Genomic DNA, 7,841 nt, shown 5'->3' with positions numbered 1-7,841 from the left:
TGTAGTTGAGAGACCCATGAAGGTCTGGATTCCTCCCTTTTCTCCTGAAAAGGAACACCGGGCCACTGGGGATCTGGAGACTTTGTCTCCACCCTTAATCAGTTTTCTCAAAGTGAGTATGCTGGAGTGCAGAAGAGATCTACCATCCTCCCTATGTGACACACCAGTCTTATAATTGGGATTCTCTTCCTCACTGTCCTGATCTGGGCACAGAGAAGCCTTATCAATTGTTGTTCCTATCCTACCCCAAATGAGTTCAGGGACTCGGAATTATTGATATGGGATTCTCAATCTCTTTAGTTCTGTGAGCCCTCGTCCTCCCTTTCCTTTATGGAAGGCCCCCCTTCTGCCGGATATCCTCTTCCACAGAAATCCCATCAGTTTCTGGTGTATTTATGCTTTGCTTTACTAACCAAAACCATATTGCTTGGTGGGTAACCCCCACACTTTCATTTGTCTTTCCAAGGTCAGGGCCCTGGTTTCACTCCCCTTAGGGTAGGGTGGCTTCCAGTTGCTCTGTTCCCATCCCTTCAGGCTTGCCTCAGAAAAGAAGGCTGACACTTCCATTCTATTTCCACTCCAGAGTGGGGTGCTACCATCATCTCTAGTGATAAGAAAAGGAACACGGGATCTTCCATTAGAGAACAGTACCCTATTTTATTAATGTATCTAATGCCATCCAAAACAGGACCAGCCCATCCATGCATTGTCCTATGCAGAGTTGTATAGACAAGAGACTTTTCCCTTTACTTTAGGGCACTTAACTTCATGCAGAATTCTCATTGGGGTTTTATCTCTTGGGATGTATCTCACAGTTGACAAAGCCACTCTTACTTCCATCGACCCAGGCTAAAAATTCACAGGATTTTGAATATCTCTACATCTGTTGGTTGTATTTTTCAATTTTGGAACACATACTTTACAGTAGCAAGTCTGCAGTTAACTTTCCCAGACTACACCATTGACCCTAGACATCTGAGCCTGCAATGCCCCATCATCAAACAGAAGCAGCAATCAAGCATAGGACACATTCTTTGATTCTGCCCATAGATATCTTTTAAATTCCATATTTTGCTCTCAGAGAAAAATCCTCATTTGAACAGTTTGATTTTCAGCATTCCCATCAGGAGTTCTGCACTGAATATTATAGACCTAACCTGAGGCCGACAAACAGCCTTAATTGGTAAGCATTCTCTGCATGGATGCCCCAGTCCTTCCTCTGGAGTTATTTTTCACTCTTGAGATATTGTGGGTTTGGCAAATGGCAGGGAACTTCATATGTGGCCAAGAGCAATTTTATAATTGTTTTTCCTAGATCCCACCACCCTGATCTCTGCCCTTATAAAACTCCCCAGTATAACCCTGTTCATACGTAGACTGCTTATATAACGCTTGTGCAGATGTGGTCAGAGGGAGTCCAGCAATTCAGTCAGTCATCATCCACTGAAGAGCAGTGCCACCATGGGACAAATGAACCAATAATCCCCTATTTTTCCACTATGTCAAGGCATGCTTTTGACAATTGTGCTGTGCTTGTATGGAAAGGTCATGTATCTCAGCAAAAAGTGTGTTCTTTTAATCTTAATCCAATATTGTAGGTGTGACCACTCGATTAAGTGTTTCCATGGAGATGTGACACACCCAGTGGGGGGGTATGATCTTTGGATTTGGTTATTGCCACAGAAAAGTTTTATTAGATGGAGATGTAACTCCAACCATTAAATTTTGGTCTTAAGGTTTGTTCGAATCCTTGAAAAGGGGAAACATTTTGGAAAAATCTCAAATGCAGATGTTTGGTGAGTCAGAGGAAAATGCCACAAGGACACACAGGATCTGTGAAAGCTGTTTGAAACATGAAGCCAGGAGAGAAGACCGGTAGATATTGTCACATGATTTCCCATGTGATGCTAAGCTGTACAGAATCCAGAGATTTATCATAGAGAAGCTAAGACAGGGCCCACAGACAGGAAGTCACAAGAGTCAGAAGCAAAAAGCAATGAATTGGGGGCAAGGAACTCAGAAATGAACCTTTTGCCTTCCAAGCTGACAGACAAATCATTGATACCATCTGGCCTTTCATCAGTGTCAAGGTATCTTTCTCTGGTTGCCTTACATTGGAGATTTTTATTGCCTTAGAACTATAAACGCGTAACGTTATAAATCCCCTTTATAAAAACCTATCCATTTCTGATATATTGTGTAATGGAGGCTTTAGAAAGCCAAAACCACTGCCAAGTATGGCAAACTGCACGTGAGTAGGAGAGACACCTAAAGAGATGTCCACTCACTCAACTACAGACATCATGGGCACCAGCAAAACATGTCTCACATGGGCACTAGTGGAAAGACGTTTTGCTTATGGAGAAGAGACAGAGCATGGTCTGCTTCACTAGTTTGGTTCCTGTGGCAATTTGGAGTTATATATAAACCAAAAAAAAACATGTTCTTAAATTGAATCCATTGCTATGGGTGTGAACCCTTTGTAAGCAGGACTTTTTGATGAGGCTACGGCAGTTAAAATGTGGCCAAGTCCAAATAGGATGGGTCTTAATCCTATTACTAGAGTCCTTTAGAAGAAGAATGAGATTCAGGCAGAGCAAACAAAAGCCAGAGAAAGCAGCCAGAAGCTGAACCTTAATGGAGCTCAGAAGAGAAAGGAGAGACCAGAAGAGTCTTCCATGTTCATTGCCATGAGACAGAAAATCCAAGACAAGGATCAGCAGCAGCCAAATTTAGAAGAGCACAGTAACAATAATCCAGAAGGCCACAGTCTTCACCAAGAAATTATCACCTTGATTAGGCCTTGATTTGGATTTTTTCCCAGTCTCAAACTATGAGTGAGTAAACTCCGTTATCTGACCAATCCATTTCATGGTATTTGCTTGAGCAGTCAAGGAAACCAAACAATGTACCCATAGTCAGGGGGTCTAATTCAGTGATCAACACAGATGAACACTCTACACAGAACACTCCTCCCTTATCTTCATGTGCTGTGATAATGAGAGTACCCCTCTCTCTCTCCCTACCAGGTACACATATACCACCTGTGTGTGAGTGACCTGTCATAAAACATACCCACCCGAGTCACACTGTCTCCCATGAGTGCTTACATTTTCCTGGGAAAATAGAAAGAATATACCGGCAGTCCCCTTGAGTATTGTGGGTTTATGCTTTAACCACCCAGACTGACACACCTGGTCCTAGGCACAAAATGTATTTGTTGGCCCCAGGGAAATGTAGCAGGTCATGATAGGATTGACTTCTGACAGAATTTTATAATTGTGGTTCTTAAATGTAGCTGTTTGAATCATTTTGAGTTATTTTATTGCATTATGAGAGGTATAATTCTACCTTCCTTAATTTGCATCTAGATGTGTTTTTTCAGCACCATTTGTCGAATAGACTCTTTCTTCCCAAGGGAGGAATTGGCACCCTTGTCAAAGTCAGTTGTCTATAGATGTCCATATTTCTGAACAGCCAGTTAGATTTCATTGGTCTATATGTTTGTCCTTTTGCCAGTTCTATACTGTTTTGATTACAGTATCTTTGTAATAATTTTTTAAGTCTGTAAGTGTGAGTCCTCCCACTAATTTTCTTTTTCAAAATGACTATGGCTACTTGGAGTCTCTTATTCTTCCATATGAATTTGAAGAATGGCTTTCCCATTCTGTAAAGAATGATGTTGGAATGTGAATTAGGATTGCATTAAATCTGTACGTAATTTTGGATAGAATTGCTATCTGAATGATAGTTGGTCTTCAAATCCATGAATGCAGAACACCCTTCTTTCTAGTTTTTAAATTTCCTTTTACAACTTTTTTCTTGTTTCCCATATTTTTATTCTTCATCCTTGATTAAATTGATACCTAGATATTTACACCTTTTAGTTTCCTTTATAAATTAGACATTTGCATTGATTTCTTCATCAGAATGTTCAGTACTAGTATATTGAAATTCTACTGACTTTTGCATGTTAATCTTGTATCCTGCCTTTGTTCTGAATCCATTTATTGGCTTTAGTAGCTCTGCTGATGATGTTCCAGGGTTTTCTGCATATAAGGCCATATTATCTGCAAAAATGGGAAAGTTTTATTTCTTCCTTTCCAATTTGGATACATTTTAATTCTTCTTCTTGCCTAATTGCTCTTGCTAGAACATTCAGTACAGTGTTGAATAGCAGTAGTGTGAATGGGGTTCCTTGCCATCACCCTGATCTTAGAGGGAAAATTTTCAGTCCTTCCTCTATGAGTATATTTGTAACCTAGGATGATTCATATTTGTCCTTATCATGTTTTATAAGTTTCTTTCTATTCCTATTTTTCTACATGTCAGATCTTTTCCAATAGTTTTGTCCTTCATTCCAGTATTGTGGTTTATTATATTAATTGATTTTCTTATGTTGAATCATCCTTTTATAATTGGGATAAATCCCACTTGAATATGGTTTGCAATTCAACTCCGTAGGATTCAGTTTGCCAGTGTTTATTTTGGCACTTTTTCATCTATGTTCATTCAGTATACCTCTCTAAAATTTTTCTTGAAATATCTTTTTCTGGTTTTGATGTTAAGGTGATGTTGTCCTAGTAAAATGTTTAGCATGCCCACCTCTTCTATTTTTGAAAGTGTTTGAAAAAATTTGGTGTTAATCCTTCATGGTATGTTTGATAAAAATCAACACTGAAGCCATATATACCTGGCCTGGAAAGGTTTTGATTTTTGACTCAATATTTTTATTGCTATTATGTTGTTGAGATCTATTTTTTCTTGAGTTAATGTAGATTGGTTGTGTTTTTCCAGGTAACTGTCCATTCCCTCTAGGTTATCTGATTTGTTGATATGCAGTTGTTCATAGAATCCACTTATGCTATCCCATTTCTGTGGGGTCAGTATTAATGCTTCCCATTTCATTTCTGATTTTATTTATTTATGTTTCCTCTATTTTTTTTCCTTTTTCAAGATTTGTTGATTTTATTGATTCTTTCAAAGAACCAACTTTTGATTTTCTTTATTATCTCTACTTTTTAAAATTCCAGTTTCATTTTTCTCTGCCTTAATCTTTATTATTTGTTTCCTTTGCTCAGTTTGGTTTTGTTTGTTCTTAATTTCTGGATCCTGCAGTTGTGAAGTTGGGTCTATGGTTTGAGTTCTTTCTTCTTTATTAATGTTAGCATTTACAACTATGAACTGCCCCTTCAGTGCTGCCTTTGCTGAGTCCAACGGGTTTTGCTATATTGTGTTTTATTTTCATTTGCCTCACAATATTTCTTAATTTCCCTTTGACATCTTCATTTACTCAGCTATAGTTTAAGAGTGTGTTGTTTAATTTCCACTTATTTGTGAATTTTCCAAATCCCCCTCTCTTATTGATTTCAACTTTCATTCCATTGTAGTGGAGAAGATATATTATAAAGTTCCCATATTCTTGCATTTATGGTAACTTGTTTTGTGTCTTAATTTATGATCTATACTGGAGAATAAAACACATGCACTGGAGATGAATTTGTATTCTGCAGTTGTTGGATTAAATGACGTAAATATGCCTCTTAGGTCTAGTGGGCGTATGAAATTGTCCATTTCTTTTATTTACTACATGATCATCTGCCTAGATATTTTATCCATTATTGAAAGCGGTGCTGATGAAATCCCTACTGGTAGTGGAGAATGATCTGTTTCTCATTTGAAATTTGTAAATATTTGCTTCATATATCTGGTCGTTCTGTAACTATTTGTGCATTTATAATTGTCATGAGTTCTTGTTAAATTGCTCCCTTTATCAGTTTATAAAGATCTTCTTTGTCAAATCTAACAGTGTTCACTTAAAGTTTGATATTAGTATAGTTAACCCAGCTATCTTTTGGTTATCTTTTGGATGATACCTATTTTCCATCCTTATGCTTTCAACATACCTGTGTATTTGAATTAAAGAAGAGTCTCTTGTAAACTGCACATATATTAGTCATGATTTTTTTCTATTCTGTCAATCTCCGTTGCTTGCCAAGAGAGTTTAATCTATTTACATTTAAAGTAACTGTTGATAGTGCAGGACTCAATTCTGCCATATTGCTATTTGGCCGTTCAACAAAAGACAACTAACTAATGTAATATAGCACATTAATAAAATGAAGTTCAAAAGCACATAAAAATAAAACCAGAACCACCTCAATTAATGCAGAATACATGTTTGGCAAAATCCAGCAACCTTCCTGTAAAAACATGGAAAAAAACTGGTTATAGTAGGAATTTTAACTCAACGTGATAAAGATTGTATATGAAAATTCGACAGCCAACATCATATTCACAGTCAAAACAAGAATGCCCACTGTAACCAATGTTATTGCACATTATAGTGAAAGTTCCAGCCAGAATTTTTAGGCAAGAAAAATAAATAAAAGCTATCCAAATTGAAAGGAAGAAGTTTCCCCATGTGCAGATGACATGATCTTATATAGAGAAAATAGTGAAGAATATACAACAAAGCTGAGAGCTAGTGAGTAATTCAGCAAAGTGGAAGTAGAGGGGTGCACCCATTCTGGAGGGCACTCTGGTGGTCCCACGTGACCCTCCAACCCCATAGCTGGGTGTATACTGGAAGAAATTAAGAGCAGGGACACAAATGGATATTTGTACACCAGTGTTTATGTTGGCAGCATTCAAGATTTTCAATGTATGTAGGTAATCGAAGGGTACATTGATTGAAAAATGGAAGGCGAAAGTGGCCACTGCGTTAGGGGTGGAGATTCTGCATGGCCTCAGCAACATGGACTTCCACTCACCAAGGCTGATATGGCTATAATCTCTGCTGAATGACCTATCTTCCAGCAGCAGAAACCCATAATCAGCCCCCAATATGGCATTAATCCCCAAGATGATTAGCCTATTAAATGGTGGCAGGCTAATTACATTGGACCAATCCCATCATGGAAGGGGTAGTGAATTGTTCTAACTTCCATAGACACATACTCTGGATATGAGTTTGCCTTCCCTGTATGCAATGCTTCTGACACATCTATCATCCATTGGCTTATAGAATTCTGTATCCAATGTCATAGTATTCCACATGCATTGCTTAAGATTAAGAAATCAGCATCAAAGCAAATGAAGTGTGGGGAAATACACATACTCATGGAATTCTCTGTTCTTACTATGCTATTTTTGATAGAATGATGGAATTACCTTTTGAAGATTCAATGTTGGTGCCAACTATGGGAAAATATCTTGCAAAACTGGGGCAATGATCTCAAATTGGCCGTGTGTGCTCTGAATCACTCTTCACTCTCATACACTTACTCCCATAGCCAGAATTCATGGGTTCAGGAATCAAGGGATGGAAATGGGAGTGGCACCACCCACTATTTTTCCTACTGGTCCAGTAGAAAAAGGATCTTTCTTGCCCCTGCAAACTTGAGCTCTTCTGGTCTACAGATCCTAGTTCCAGAAGAAGGTGTTCTTCCAGTAGGAGACACTGTAACATTTTACTGGAAATTAAGACTGCCCCCTGGCCACTTTGGTCTTCTCATGCTTCTGGATAAACAAGTAGGAATGGGGTTACTGTACCCTTGGTAGTAAGTAGGACTGCAACTACACAGCAAGGTAAAGAAAAATTTTCCTGGAATACAGGAGATCCCCTAGGGCATCTCTTAGTACTATCACGTCATGTGATTAAAGTCAATGCAGAACTGCAACAACGTAATCCAGGGAGGACAATCAGTGGCCCAGAAAGCTCAGAACTCACCACACCAGAAAAGGAACCACAGCCACCTGAAGATCTTGGGGAGGTTAAAGGGAATATGAAATGGGTAGTGTAAGAGGGTAGGAATAAGTATGAACTATGGTCATGTGAC

The sequence above is a fragment of the Tamandua tetradactyla genome, chromosome 2, assembly GCF_023851605.1.
Source record: "Tamandua tetradactyla isolate mTamTet1 chromosome 2, mTamTet1.pri, whole genome shotgun sequence".
Classification (NCBI taxonomy): domain Eukaryota; kingdom Metazoa; phylum Chordata; class Mammalia; order Pilosa; family Myrmecophagidae; genus Tamandua; species Tamandua tetradactyla.
This window is presented reverse-complemented; position numbering follows the sequence as displayed.